Genomic DNA, 16,086 nt, shown 5'->3' with positions numbered 1-16,086 from the left:
TTTTTTCTTCTTCTTATAAAGCTCACAGTCCTATTGGATTAGGGCTCCACTCCCATGACCTTTGTTAACCTTAATTACTTCCTAGAGACTCTGTCTTCAGATACAGTTGTGCTGGGGGTAAGGGCTTCAACATACAAATTTTGTAGGGACACACCTCAGTCTATTGCAAAAAATATCAGGACCCATGAGTGCTGTAAAGAGGATAAAATTAAATCAGATGATTAAAAAAACCTGAGTTGTTTTAGCTAGAGGTCAGGATGACCTTAGAGATTTAAGGAAGGAGAAGGAGGCCAGCAAAGATCTTAGACAGGAACCTTCCAAGCAGCAGAAATTTCAAATGCAAATGCTCTAGGGCACAAAAAGAACTCCTGTGTATAGCAGAGAGAAAGCCAACATGCCTGAAAAATAGTGAGGCACCAGTAGATGTGAGACATGTAATACTGGCTTATCATGTGGGGCTTTGGTGAAAAGTCTGGATTTGATTCTCGCAAGAGAAAACTGTTAGAGTTACTCAGGAGAATGACCAGGTTTGATTTAAGCATTAGATGAGACATTTAAAGGGGCAAGAGGGGAGACGGGGACATAGTTAGGAGACCATGGGCATGTGCCAGGTGAGAACTAATCGCAGAGTGGATAGGGCTCTAGTGGTAAAAAGGTGAGAGTGATTGGATTTGGGGTACATTGGGAGGTGAGACTGACAAGATGTTGATCAGTAGGATCTGGGTCTTAAGAAATAGACCAGATTCAAGGATGATGGTTAGGGGCAGGGTAGAAAGATCTACGTGGCTGGCCCATGACATTCACTAGGCATGGCGATTGTGATAGGAGGAGGAGCTCTCAGGATTTCAGTTCTGAACATGGTGAGGTGGAGATGACTTTTAGAAATGCAAGCAGAAATGTTGATTAAACAGTCTGATGTATGAATCTAAAGCTCAAGGAAAACTAAGGTTGGAGATGTGAATTTAAGAGTGTTGCTGGTTGGGTTCCCCAGGAAGCAGATTCTGAGACAGGTTTTGTGCGTACATAGTCATCATGTGAAAGGGAAGAGAAGGAGGAAGACGAGGGCACCAGGAAAGCTTGGACTGTAATTTAAGATCCACACAGGAGTTCTGAAAATGAAATGAGCCTCCAGAACACTTCTGAGTTGAGGGAAAAGGACAGATTTCCAAAACTTATGACCCGAGTTAGTCAATGCTGCCAGATGCCCCACCATAGGGGTATGATGCTGGAGGAGGTGGCTCTCTGCAGATGAGGTGATCCCTGAACATAGCTGACAACCTAAGGTTGCTTTGGAGACAGCCCTGCCAGCAGCTGGCATAATAAGCCCTTCATTCCTGAAGGAAATCTGAGCAACACCAGCACATTTCCCCCACCCACCCAGGGGGGTTATCAGCTTTAGGTGATATTTAAGGACAGGAAGCTGAATGAAATTAATCTTGAGAAACTATGGGTAGAGAGGCAAAGAAAGCTGAGACCAAAAGCCACAGACAGAATTCCACAACCATGTGACATGCAGCTCAAATTCAGGTCTGCATTCTATCATCAGAGAAAGAAAAACGGTACTGGTTCTGCTAGGGCCTCCGATTTTCTAAATTCATTGCAAACAAACAAATGATCCTTGCGTGTGTTCTGGAGTCTCTGAGCAGAGACAGTTTAACTTTACAGTACATTGTTAACTATAGGTTTAATGTTGTACAGCAGATCTCTAGAATTTAGTCATCTTGCTTAACTACAAGTTTATGCCCATTGAATAGCAAATGTCCATTTTTTCCTGCCCCCAGGCCCTGCAGCTACCATTCCACTCTTCTTTTATTTGAATGTGCCTGTTTTAGGTAGCTCTCATAGGTGGAATCATGCAGTAGTTCAGTGACTGGCTTGTTTCACTTAGAAGAATGTCCTCAAGGTGCATTTCTGTTGTTGTATATTGGAGAATTTCTTTTTTTAAGGTGGAATAATATTCCATCATATCTATCTACTACATTTACTTTACCCATTCATCCATCAGTAGACATTTTGGTTGTTTTCACGTCTTGGCTATTGAGAATAGTGCTGCAATGAACATGGGCATGTTAATTAACATATCTTTGATATGTTAATTCCAGTTCTTTTGGATAAATATCCAGAAGTGAGATTGCTGGATCATATGATATTTCTATTTTTAATTTATATTTTCTCGAATAAACTCTCTACTCTTTTCCATAGTGATTCAAAATTTCTGAAAAATACTTATTCAGTCAGTATATAGGGAGGGAGGCTATTATGTGCGGGGACTGTTCCAGGTCCTGTGGATACTCCAGTTCAGAACAAAAAAATAAATAAAAAAGGAAGAGGAGGAGGCCTGCTCTTAGTGAGAATGCATCCTAGTGGGGGAGGGGGAGGAGACTACAACTAAGCAAAGACTGTATTAAAACATATAAACCGGGAAAGAATCAGTAAAATCAGGAAAAATGCATAAATGCTCTCCTAAAAACAGAGGTGTGAAACTAGTTGACATGGTAGTTACTTTGGATGGGAGGTCTAGAGAAGGCTGTCTGAGGAGGTAAAATCTAAGCTGCTGCTGTCTGAATGACAAGAAGAAGCCACCATGCTTTCTAAGTAGAGAAATAGTTGATGCATAGTCTAGGGAAAAATATTAAATATTAGAGAAAAAGAGAGAGAAAGACTATCCAGAGTTTCTGCAGTTCATGGGAAGGAAAGATGGAAAACAGGAGAGTTTGGACAAGTAAGCAGGGGCCATGGGACATAGGGCGTTGACGGCAGTGTTAAGAACTTTTATTTTAATTTCAAGTGCTGTGTGAAGCCATTGAACAGTTTTAAGTAAAAAAGTGATATGATTTGATCTATTCTTTTAAAAGATGTCTCTGAATGCTGTGTGAGGATTGGATTATGGGAGAGAGAAGAGGAAGCAGGCATTTCCAGGAGCCTAGATTAGGAGTCCGGGTGAAAAATAACAGTGGAGCAGATAGAGGGGCAACTGCATGAATTTGGCAATTACTACTGCAAAAGTAAGCTGTACACCATGGCAATATGGCCTGAAATTTTCTAATAGAAGTAAGAATGAAAAATTAGATATGTGGTACAAGTAAAATAGAGCAGTAAATATCAAATGACAGTCAAGAGATGCAGAGACAGTGATGAGGATGAGAGAGTGGTTAGAAAACTCAGGTGAATAGCAAGAAGAGAAGTGATGGCTAATAGTGTTGGATATCACAGCTGGGTGAAGTGTCATTCTGGAGAAATGACACTGATTACGTTAAGTAGGTACCATTAGTAACCTTCAAATGAAGAGAGTCTACAGTTGTGAGAAAGACATGGGATTTGCAAAGGTCTAAAGAGTAACCTTGATGTTAACACATGAAGCCAGGGAGCAGGCTAGAGTACTCCAAGAGTGTGTGTTGATGAGAGAAAGCAAAGAATGGGTCATTCACTTGAGAGCCAAGCATATCAATGGATGTTTGGTAGTTGTTGATGTTGATTTTGTGTTTAAGAATGTGGGAGAGGCCCTGGCCAGTTTGGCTCAGCGGCAGAGCATTGGCCTGCAGACCAATTCGTCCCTGATCGATTCCAGCCAAGGGCATGTACCTAGGTTGCGGTTCATCCCTGGCCCTGGTCAGGATCATGTGGGAGGCAACCAGTTGATGTGTCCCTCTCACATAGATTTTTCTCTCTCTCTCCCTTTATTTCCTTCTCTTTCTACCTGAAAATAAATAGAAAAATATCCTCAGGGGAGGATTAAAAAAAAGAATGTGGGAGAGTAACATGTTAGCAAATTCAGGAGAAGATGAGAGAAGCAGATTGGAAACCCAGCCGTGTCCTAGAGAAGGTGTTCAGTATTGAGACAGAAATCACAGTAGGGAGATTAAACAAGGAAAGCATAGGAGCCCTGCATGTTTGAAAACAAACTGTGGAAGAAAAGAAGACCAGCCCTGGCCAGTCTGGCTCCGCAGTTAGAGAGTCGGCCTGCGAACCAGAGAATCCCGGGTTCGATTCCTGCTGAGGTCACGTACCTTGGTTGTGGTTCATCCCCGGCCCTGGTTGGGGTCGTGTGGGAGGCAACCAGTCAATGTGTCTCTCTCACATTAATGTTTCTCTCTGTTTTCCTCTCTCTTTCCCTCCCACTCTATCTGAAGATAAATGCAAAAATGCCCTTGGGTGAGGATAAAAAAAAAAAAAAAAAAAGAAGATCATGAGGGTGAATTTGATTTCTTGAGAAAAATGAGATTATGTTTGGAGGCATCACTGTAGTTCTGGTTACTAGGAATCTCTACCAGAAATTTTCAATGATGTTTCATGGTGGATCTGTATCAAATTCCAGGCACAAACTCTAGAAAGCTGTGGGGATGGAAGGAGGGAAAGAAAGGAACGTTGATAAGATACAGGATGAAAAAGAAAAACTGAAGGAATAGAAACACTCAAATAAACAACCTTCCAGCCCTGGCCAGTTTTGCTCAGCGGTTAGAGCATCAGCCTGCGGTCTGGAGAGACCCGGGTTCGGTTCCCGCTAAGGGCACGTACCTTGGTTGCAGTTTGTCCCCGGCCCTGGTTGGTCGTGCGGGTGGCAGCCACTCGATGTGTCACTTCACGTCGATGTTTCTCTCTCTCTCTCCCTTCTTCTCTCTCCCTCCCACTCTATCTGTACAAAAAATGGAAAAATATCCTCGGGTGAGGATAAAAAAAAAAAACACAACCTTCCAGAGTCTTCGCGGAGAGTCGCCGTGGTTTCCTGCTTCAACAGTTCTTGGACAGAACCGGCGCTCGACCCATTCCCCCCAGCCATCTGATCCAGCCTTCGGCCACCTCCTCACAGCGCCTCGGACATCCCCAAGGCCCCCACTCCAGCGCCCACAGCTGCCTCTCCTTCACCGCCCACCATGACGTCCACCGCGCCCACCTCACAGGTGCCCCACAACTACCATCAGGACGCAGAGGCCGCCATCAACCCCAGATCAACCTGGAGCTCTACGCTGCCTACGTCCACCTGTCCATGTCTTACTACTTTGACGGCGATGATGTGGCTTTGAAGAACTTTGCCAAATATTTTCTTCACCAATCTCATGAAGAGAGGGAACATGTTGAGAAACTGATGAAGCTGCAGAACCAATGAAGTGGCCGAATCTTCCTCCAGGATATCAAGAAACCAGACCGTGACGACTGGGAGAAGGGGCTGAATGCGATGGAGTGTGCATTACACTTGGAAAAAAGTGTGAATCAGTCACTACTGGATTTGCACAAACTGGCCACTGACAAAAATGACCCTCACTTGTGTGACTTCCTTGAAACTCACTACCTGAATGAGCAGGTGAAATCCATCAAAGAACTGGGTGACCACGTAACCAACTTGTGCAGATTGGGGGCACCTGAAACTGGTATGGCAGAGTATCTCTTTGACAAGCACTCCCTGGGAGACAGTGACGAGAGCTAAGTCTTTGGCTGGCTTCCCATAGCCAGGGGTTGACTTCCCTGGTCACCAAAGCAGTGCGTGCATGTTGGAGTTACCTTTACCTTTTCTATAACTTGTACCAAATCATCCACTTACATCTTTTCATTTGTACCATTCCTTCAAATAAAGTAATTTGGTACCACCACCACCCCCCAAAAAAACAAGCTTCCAGGACGTTGTTTTAATTCTCTGTGTTTGCATCAGTCATTGGAAGCAGAGTCTTGCCATGCTGAGTTAAGACTAGTGAATCATTAAAGCAAGTTGTCCTGAAGTTGCCCCCTCAATCCCTTGTACCGGAGGAGCCTTCTTTCCGATCACCTATAGAGCTAGCCAGTTTTTCATGGCAGAATATGGAGAAGGTAATAGTTTTTGTCTTGAGTGTTAGAGAACTCCCCGAAGTGTTCAGTGTTCCGTTTAATCCCCATCGCCTCAGCTCCTGAGCACACAGCGCGGTCTCAGTCCTGCACAGGGATGCGGGATGCAGCATAGCGAGGGCATCCACACCTGTAGGAGCTCAAAGTCCCCAACACTAATAGCCCAAGGTCAATGCTACTTAAGTTTTCTTTTTTCCATGTGCTTCCCAAGGTCCCAAAAAACATTGAATAAAGATGACTTCTTTGATTAAATGAGATCAAGTTCACCTAATTAATCTTTGCCCTCGAGATTCTGCAACTTTGGTAAAACGGAAATGATTTCCTTCATAAAAGTAACTCAGGCTCATTAGCAATGTTTATAAATGGGTTGTTGTGGGATCTACTTTTGAAAAAATACTTGTTACAGACAGAAAGAGCTGCAAGTGGCTTCTTGTCCACATAGTTTATTTATTTTAAAACATGTTTTTGCTGATTTTCTAGAGAGAGATAGAAACACTGATGTGAGAGAGAAGCACTCGTCGGCTGCCTCCTACACACCCCGTACTGAAGGCCGAGCCCACAACCCCGAGCATGTGCCCTGACTGGGAATTGAACTGGGACCTCTCAGTTCTCGGGACGATGCTCAGTCCACTGAGCCACACCGGCCAGGACCTTCCACGTGGTTTGGAAACTGTCTCAAGCACATCCAAACATTCACTCTGGCTCAGCAAGTATTTCCTAAGAGAGACTGTGAATTCTCTGTTGCAGTTTTAATATCAGCAGGTTTTACAAATTTGGATAGATAAAACTCTAGCAGTTTTAAAATCATGGTGTTCTTCAACAAGTTACAGGCCCTCCCTTTATCTCCCTGGCATGTACACCAAAGAAGCAGAGTCAGAGACTCTTCATGCCGGTGTAAACCCAGTACACTTTGTCATTACTTGAGCTGTGGTGTGACGGTTATTTATTTTCTTCCTGGGCAAAATCAGTTGGTATCATTTACATCTGTTTATATTCACTTTCTCTAAACATGTGTTTATCATATTGGTACTTCCATATGACCACCAGTCATTATGGATAAATAATGCTAAAGAACTTCTGGATTTTATGGTCAATAAATGTGGACTATCTTGTTTTATGACTTATTTGATAAATTTAAGATTAAAATAGGTTGCAATTTCATGTTCCTTTATAATTTTGATTGTCACTTTGGACACTAGCACAATAACATGGTACTATCATGCATCTTAACAAAGTATTTTTCAAAATACCATATAATATTTAAAATAATAAAATTATAGCTGATGTGTTTTAAAATATGAGTCGTTTCTAGGGGAAAAGATTTTTTTGTATATGTGTGACTTTTTTTTTTTTTTTTTTTTTTTTTACATTTCCTGCTTAGAGGCCAAAAATGTCCATACTACACTGAGTCCCTCTTATCATGAAGGAAACTATTGTAATAAACTCATTCTTACTAAAACGCTAAGGTGTTTTCCATTTCTATAAATATCTAGGGATTTTTTTTAATCCAAAGAAGAAAATTCTTAACCTGAATGGCAACTGTCCTTGGACAGGGAAACTAGTTTGGCCTTTCTTAGTCTTCATACCTTGTCAAGCTCTGCCTCTTCTAGAGGAGACAGGGGACCTGCTCCTTCTTCCAGAGACTGAGACTTTGCAATGACCTTGGAGCATCTAAATAGGCAAATATCCAATGGATATATTTGCAAACATGAATGGATGCCTGTGGTTCCCATTATGGTGGGAGAGAAAATGACTACTCAAATCAACTACTGAGAGGTTGACGGGCTCTAATATTATAATCTTGAAGCTGAGAGCCAGGACTAAATGCCGATGTTAGTGACTGCTTTCAGGGAATTCCTGTTTCCAAACTGGGAGACTATCGCCCAATGCATGATTTGTTGAGGAAACATCTTGTGTTTCTTGGAGCCTAAAGGCAGTTTTTTTGTTTGTTTTTGATCCTCACCTGAGGATATTTTTCCATTGATTTTCAAATAGAATGGGAGGGAGGCAGGAAGGGAGGAGAGAGAGAAACATCCCTGTGAGAGAGACACACTGATTGGTTGCCTCCTGCATGAACCCAACCAGGGCTGGGGATCTAAACCACAACCAAAGTGCGTGCCCTTGACTGAAATTGAACTTGCAACTCTTTGGGCCTCAGGCTGATGGTCTAACTGCTGAGCCAAACCAGCCAGGGCTAAACACACATTGTTAGGGTTTATATCCATTCAGTGCTATGATCGATAAACTTATTTTTGTCACTGGCAGTATTTGCCCATTTATTTCCTTGTAATTAGTCTCAAGCCACAGTATGTGGTTTTCCATTAATTAATCACTCGTCGGATATAGTGAATTGCATCTCGTTTTGAATAGTTTCTACTCAACATAGGAACGTTTTGGGGTCTAGTTGTCTTTAAAGAGGGTATAAAAATATACCTCTCTGTTTCTGAATTACAAGTTCAAACTTGGCAATCCGAACCAGATTTCCCTTTTGTTTTGTCTGTTTGTTTTTAATATAGCTTAAAGCCAATACCTGAGTGATAGAAGTTGAATTTCTGGGTTGAACGTGATACAAGATATGGAAGGAATCCTTGTTCCTTACAACATTTCACTTAAGCATATTTACTGAGTGGACCAAAGGGAAGGGCGAGAATCTTCCGAATGTCACTTCTTAGAAATGCGCAGTGAACCCCTTGTACAGCCTGGCTAGTGGCCCCGGATAGCCCTCCTTGAGATTTCTCTTCGGTGTTGGGAGGGACCTATGCTGGCACCAGTCCAAGCTTGTTCTTGTTACCAGGGAACTGGGGCAACCGAGCTATGAACTGGCAAAGCCAAGGCAAGAACTCAGGCCCGCCTGTCCCTTTTGTTTGGTTATCATCTCCCTTTTATGGGTTTTCTGAACTCCAGTTGCTGACAGAGCAGATTTTTGTCTAAATTCGACATCAGACTTATGTATTTTTTGAATTATTATTTATTCTATCCTCTGCCTTCTCCAGGCAAAATAAAACCTATTCCAGTTGTTATCATGTTTTCGCTGGATCTCCTCCAATTTTTCAAGTCTGTCTCTTTTTTTTTTTAATGTAAACCCTGTTATAAACTCAGCCTCTATCAAATCCAAGATTAATTCTTCAAAGAATATTTCAGAGATCTTGGGAAAAGAAAGAGAGTGGCCATATTTAAAACGGTACAATAAACAATCTCCAAAGACATGTTCCTAAACAGTTATGTAATTGATGTTGTTGTTTTCTTAAAATCCAGACAGATTAAATGAAACTCTGTACTTTGAAAGCTATCCACACCCTTTCCAGTTTTGGCATCCTAAATTCAAAAATCTAAAACATCTCAATTCTTGAAAAGAGAAGCAAGTAATATTTTATTTCCCAATGAACATATTTGGCAAAAATATTTTGCTGGAAATTATCTTCCAATGAATTCTGGAGTCTGTATTTTGTGCACTTAAACCTGAGCACCAGTCTCGACACCTGTCCACACGCTTCCCTTGTGCTTAGGGAACCCGGCGTTCTACCGTGGCTGATCGCACCACATGGCTCACCCACAGGGTTCAGTGGTCAGCAGCCTGGTTCAAAAGTGAGCTGGGCCCTGGCCGGTTTGGCTCAGTGGTTAGAGTGTCGGCCCGCAGACCAGAGAGTCCCGGGTTCGGTTAACGCTAAGGGTATGTACCTCGGTTGCAGTTTATCCCCGGCCCCAGTTGGGGTCATGTGGGTGGCAACCACTCGATGTTTCTCTCTCACGTTGTTTCTCTCTCTTCCTCTCTCACTTCTTCTCTCTCTCCCTCCTGCTCTATCTCAAGATAAATGTAAAAAAAATGTCCTCGGGTGAAGATAAAAAATTTTTTTTAAAAGTGAGCTGGGCCAATCAGAGTTATACTTCAGGAAGGAGACTTGACTTCAGGCGGTGAACATAAACCACAATGTACATATGATATATTATAGAATTGTACACCTGAAACCTATATAATTTTATTAACCAATGTCACCCCAATAAATTTAATTTAAAACATTTTTTTTTTATTCGAAACTGTAGCGACTGTGACAAATGGCTGTGGCAGAAAGATTATAGAGTAAACTCAGGCCAGAGACACCACAGGTCATTTGAAGCTGAGGCTGAGTTCATGAGTTCAGCAATGAGCAAAGAGAGAGAGAATGATTCAGATGAGCAGAGAGAAGCCATTAGCAAAACCTCTGAGAATGATCAGCTGTTAGCCATTTCCAGTGGCCTCCCAATTCCATTTTCCCCAAGGCTGGATGGTGGAGATGCTAATGTCTGTAGCCCTGCCCAAGTAACAGATCTTCATGTCTCTTTGTCTTTGTAGGATGCCTATTTCTTGAACTAGTCTATGTGTGTCTCTGTTCCTTGTAACCAAAAGAACACTAAACAAAACACTAACTAAAACAAAACAAAAGCTTTGCCATGCCTTTTATTAAAAATAGACAAAAACATGAATAACTTTAGACTATCCTGATTATATTAACAAAATATTTACCTTGGTTCAAAAACTGAGAGATTAGAGCAACTCAGTTGCCCTGAAAATGTTATGAAGAGAAAGTTTGTAAATAGAAAAGACTTCCCATCATAAAAGCACATAGCAAACATGACCTTCAAAAGTCAAAACATGGAAAAAACTGGAAAAGTTTTGTTTCAAACTATACATGTTATTTTTATATTTGAGGATACAAAACACAAGAAATTTTTCACTTGTTTTTCAAATGTATGGCTCTCAATAGTTATATAATCTATCTGTTTCTGACTGACTGACACTTAACTCATCACAATGCTGTGTTATAAAAATTATTTGTTGTCCAAGAAGTTCTTTGAGTCTTCTTCATGAGCCTAGGTCACCTTTCTTAGAAACAGGTCTGTTCACCAAGAGCAAATGAGCTCGCACACCAAAATATTCAAGTTTGGAGGGAAACGGGAAATAAAAGATCAGGTTCACTTCTTTGGGGGAAAAGGCAGTCCACATAAGGTTCAGACACTAGTCTTGATAAAATCGTGTTAGATGAATCTCTGTGTGTTTCCTTAGCCTCTCAGGAGGGAAGTTCATTTGGCTAAATATGGAAGAATTTATTACATTGTTTTAAATAAAGCTTTTTGTTACCGAAATCTTGGAGATGACTAATAATCATCGTCTCCGGTTAGAATAACTTGCATACTTTGTGCAGAGGCCCTCTTTGTGAAAACGTAAGTGCCAATAAAATAATGTACTTTACAGGGATTTTGCCTTCCTTTAATCATAGAGAGCACTTAGAGAAATTGGCTGGTAAATTTTTAAAATATTCAATAGGTGATTCAACACAATCATTCAACACATATTTATCAAGCACCTATTATGTGGCAGGCATTATTCTATAAACTAAGGAAATACCAGAAGGGAAACAGACAGAAATCCCTGCCATCAGGGATTATATTCCCAGGGAAGACAGATAATAAACATGATAGGTCAACTCTATGGTATGTTAAAAGCTATTAAGTGTTAAGGGACAAGAGCAGAGCAAGGAAAGTTTGGTGTGCTGGCATATGGAGATGCAATTTCAAATGCAGTCCTCATTATGAACTGGGCTCAGTAAGAAGAACAAAGGTAAAGGATGAAAGAATGTGGGTGTATAGATATTTGGGGAATGGCATCCAAGGAAGAAGGAATAGTCAATGCTAAAACTCTGGGGTAGGACGGGGTCTGTTGCGTTTAAGAACCACTGAGACTGGAGTGGAAAACAGAGTTTTGGTAGGTGAGCTGTAAGAGATGACTAGGGGAGGGTTTATAGGTCAGTGCTTCTCACACTCTAAGAACATGTGAATCATCTGGGGAGCTGGTTAAAATACAGGCTCTGACTGAGTAGGTCTAAGGTGGGGCTTGGGACTGGCCATTTCTAATCAATTCCAAGATGGCCCTGGCGGTGCCAGTCCAGGGACCATTCTTGAGTAGCAGATTACCAGTTATAAAAATAGTCACCAGGGACAAAAAGTACAGTGTAGGGAATATAGTCAGTAATATTGTAATAACTAATTCAGTATTTCTTGATACTTTTATGCCTGCCTTGTTGATTTGCAGTGAATGTTCATATTGTCGCATTATGGGAATGTGTATTAAATGATACATTTAATTACCACTGGAGTGAGGAACCAAAAAATGCTTCATTGTAAATTTACCACTGTACTTACTTCTAATGAAATATTGCAATGTATTTCACACCGACACAGATTTCATGTGTATTTTATGCAGTGATCTGTTCCCCATGAGTATGGTACTGTGGTTTGAACACAGTTACTCTGAATGCAACCAGCTTGCAATATCATGTGCTGTAGGGACTCCATTCTTATACCAGCATGCTCTACTGAACCATAGTTAGGACTTTTATTTATATGGCACAGCATATCACTTAATCTTTAATTAGCACCAAACTAATCAATGGATAAACTCCACCACCACTCTCCGAAGTCACATGGCAGGAATCAGACCATTATGAAAATGAAAACACAAAAATTTTAGGTGCGTTTAATCAGTAAGTAGCAGACCCTCAAAGAGTACCTCTGCAGATGCAGTTTGAGATGATGCTACTATTTGGTGAAGTCATAAATTATGAAATATCAGATGATGATACAGAGCCCTGGGCACAGTAAACATTAGAAAGCTCAATCTCCCCGTTTTGCACTGTGGTTTGATTTGGTGATAATGAGGGGACAGAATTAAAACTGGAGAAGATATTACCTTACCACTTATAAAACATGGGTGAACATTTCTCTTTGGATAAGCACCCTGTGAATTCTAATGTGGCCAGCACTGGCATTTGTGAAAAAAAATACAAGAAAACAGGGGAAAGGAAAAAGTCAGGTATAGCAAAAGAAGCAGAGTAAGTTGGGGATAAATATGAGCAGTGAATCATGAATTTTACTAACCAAATGGAATGTGTTATGGCTTGCTGACTAGGTCATTTAAAGTCTCTTCATCGTTTGAAGTGATCACTCACTCAGAAGACACCACTTAAATTTGGCCAACAGTCACCTACCTACTCTCTGCGGGTAACTCAATACGCACAAGTGTGAATGGCCTATTTGACTTTTCAGAATTAGGTGTATGCTATACAATAAACTTGTTTAATGCAGAGCTCCTACCTAACCCTACCCACCCAGAGAAAGCTCTTCTTCAATGGTGAGATCTCTCATTGATACCAAAGGCCATGACCTATTTGATCAGTAAACACTTTTCAAGGAGTAAGAAACTGTGTGTGAGTCAGCCTAGTATATATCCTATGCTAACAAACCCCCAAACCTCAGCAGTTTAAAGCAATACATCATATATGTTGCATGTTCAGTGCAGACTGGCAAAGGGCTTTGTCCCACATGGTCTGCCCCCTGGGCCCTAGGCTGACAGAGGCTCCCTTTTGATACATGCTTCTGTGATTGCAGAAGCAAGAAAGAGAGCATCTGAACCAGCGAGTGCTGGCTCTGCCCAGGAATTCCACTTCACTTTCACTCACATTTCAATAGCAAAGCAAGTCACATGGCCACAGCTGAACTCAGCAGTGCAGGCTTTAGCCTGCTCCCACAGGTAGGAACACAAATGTGTGGAACAAGGAAAGATAGCCTTTCATGCTGACAATGCAGTGAAGGAGACAACCTGCAAGAGGAAAAGTTTTAGCAACTAGTACAAGGTGACACTTAGGCCACAACCCATGTCAGCGTAGCTCCTGACATGTACCCTACATTGGAGTCTTTGAGGGGTTCAGTGAATGGCATGCTTTTCTCCATATGGGTTCTGAGTCAACTTAGAAATAAAGCAGACAAGTCAGCAATTGAAACCAAAATATCACCATCATCACTAAGGAAGACTAGATAGAAGACAGTTCACTAAGAAAGCACAGATAGGCTTGCTACCTTCCTCCCCTCTTAATCATGCCTTGGGACAACCCACCCCAGAGAAAGTTTCAGTCCACATTTTGATTGCACTTACTAAGGCCTCTGCTTCCCACTGGTCAGCAAGAGCAGAATAAATAACCATACCCCCATATTTAAGTCCTAGGGTATTGTCATGCCATCTAATTAAGAAGTGAGGACCAAGGACCAATACAGAGTAGCTCACTCTACCTGTTTGCAGGGGACAAACAAGAAGGTCCCTACATAAGAATATTGAGCTTTTTTCATATAGAATAATTTTTTTAAAAAAAGAAATGGAGAGAAATTATTTCTCTTAACATTATATACCAACTTGAATTAATAGGGTATTTTTTTTCTGGTTTTTGTTTTCTCCTCCACTAAACCATAGATTCCTTATAGAACTAACACATTGTACTACCAAAGAAGCCAGAAATGTACCTGTTAAATGTTAGACTCTTTTATGACAAACAAAACCATCACTTCAAAATCACATATTCACTCTGAATGACAATAGCTACCTTAACTCACAAAGAATTACATGCAGACTTCTGAAGTTATCTGTCAAACGCAGTCGTCCACCTCATACTTGAATGGAACTGTATCTTTAAAGTAAAATATAAGAGCTTCAGGATGATATCATACATCATTAAAACAATCAGTTCCCAGCAGCTCTGGTGGCCTCATATAATATAGAATTTAAAGTATGCTAAGAAAAAAATGAACCAAAAAAAAAAAACAAGAATTTATTACCAACCCACTCCAAGCATAAGACAAGAAGAAGAAAACACACAGACACACACACAAGATTTCCAAGTCAGAAAGGAAAAAAAGCCCTTTTGTCTAAAGTATGAGGGATGACACAGAATGCAGTAAAATAGATTTATGATGCGACACATTAAAATGACAGCATTTGAATTATGGAACTGAAACTAATATACTTTAATATTTTACTTTATGAAAAGGAAAGTATGTTAGGACAATAAAACCAGGGCATATATATTCCAAGTCTGTGCTGGTAGCTGAGCAGACTGGGAGCTCACATAAGATTTACCTTCTCACTGTCTTTTTTAGTAGAGAAACTTTTTTAGTCACATACTATTCCGTAACTTAAGACTTTACAAATACCCAGCAGAGTAACTAAAGTTAAAACAACTGCCAATACGCAGTGCTGTTGAGGGTGTCCTACTTTGCATTTCTGAGGAAGGCAGGACAGACAGCCGCTTCGGGAAGCAACTTGGCAGCGTCTTACCCACCACACCGTGCAGGTTACACAGCTGTCCTGCAACCCAGAAATTCCACGCCTGAGTTTTTACACCAGGGGGATGAAAACAATTATGTCTGAAAAAATACTTGTATTATAATGTCTATAGCAGCAGTACTCAAAATAGCTAACAAGTGGGAATAAAACATTAAATGCCCATCAACTGATAAATATGTAAAAGGATTACGGTATATCTATACTACAGTCGCCCTCGCCTCTTCGCGCTTCGACTTTCGCAGCTTCGCTCTATCGCGGTTTTTTCAAGTATAGTGTAGTGTAGTGTAGTGTAGTGTAGTGTAGTGTAGTGTAGTGTAGTGTGGTGTGGTGTAGTGTAGTGTAGTGTAGTGTAGTGTAGTATTTGAAAAAACCGCGATAGAACGAAGCTGCGAAAGTCGAAACGTGAAGAGGCGAGGGCCGACTGTATATAAATAAAGAACCCTACTTCGCGGAAATTCATTTTCCGAGGTAGAGTCTGGAACTGATTAACCGCGATAAACAAGGGCCGACTGTGTTGGAATATCATCCCCGATATAAATGAACAAACTACTGATACACAGAACAGGAATGAACCTCAAAAACATCATGTTAAGTCAAAAAAGTCAAATACAAAAGACTCCATAATCTTTTATTTCATTTATGTGAAATTCCAGAAAAGGCAAACTATAGTGAGGAGACAGGCTGAAGCCAGTGGTGAAAGGTTTCTGAACTTTCTACATCTCTCTTGTGGTGGTGGTTTCTAAACTCTATGTAATTGTTAAAGTTCATCAGCCCAGACCCTCCATGGGTGACTCTTTCTGTGTATAAGTTATATGTCAATCAATCTGCAAGAATAGTTTGCAGATTGATTATATTGACTAATATAATCAAATATAAAACAATTTTATCTACTGTAGAAATATTTCAAATAATCAAATTAATTGTGAACTTAAAGAGTGTCATGTTAGTCATACCAAAAATGTAAATCATATTTCCAAATATAAACACAAAAAAAGAGATTATTTAATAGATTATAAAGGCAGGAGTAATGAAGGTTAGGGCCAACTGTTGGTGAATCTCTAGATACACAGAGTTCTTTAATTAAAAAACATGAAGTATTATATAAACATATAAACACACCGGAA

The 16,086-nt window shown here is 40.7% G+C and overlaps 1 pseudogene; it reads left to right on the top strand.

The window, feature by feature from the left end:
• The first annotated feature begins 4,853 nt into the window (after positions 1-4,853).
• On the top strand, positions 4,854-5,437 carry LOC118631676 (annotated as a pseudogene).
• The last annotated feature ends 10,649 nt before the right edge of the window (positions 5,438-16,086 follow it).

Source organism: Molossus molossus, unplaced genomic scaffold (assembly GCF_014108415.1).
Source record: "Molossus molossus isolate mMolMol1 unplaced genomic scaffold, mMolMol1.p scaffold_m16_p_16, whole genome shotgun sequence".
Taxonomy (NCBI): domain Eukaryota; kingdom Metazoa; phylum Chordata; class Mammalia; order Chiroptera; family Molossidae; genus Molossus; species Molossus molossus.
This window is presented reverse-complemented; position numbering and strand designations above follow the sequence as displayed.